We start from the raw sequence: 317 nt of genomic DNA on the forward strand, positions 1-317 counted from the left end.
CCTGGAATTTTCTCTAAGCAAGCAGATTGGAAACTACTTGAAAACAGTACTTTACAGTCACAACATAAATAGAAGACAGAAAAATAACCCTGCAAAAACTTAGCAGTTCTGGCCATACTAGAAAGCATTCCTTTCACGACACAGGGATGAAGTTTTCCGATAAACTATTTGATTGCTACTGTTCATAAGCTGATAACAGATGTCTTTGAACAACCAGTTAAAGAAATGGTTTTGTTAAAGATATTTTTGATGGTCAATCTAATCTTTCTTACCCAACAGCTTGTAGACTAATGGTCATATGATTACATCTCAGTGTT

This window comes from Limulus polyphemus, unplaced genomic scaffold (assembly GCF_000517525.1).
Source record: "Limulus polyphemus unplaced genomic scaffold, Limulus_polyphemus-2.1.2 Scaffold3638, whole genome shotgun sequence".
In the NCBI taxonomy this organism is placed as follows: Eukaryota; Metazoa; Arthropoda; class Merostomata; order Xiphosura; family Limulidae; genus Limulus; species Limulus polyphemus.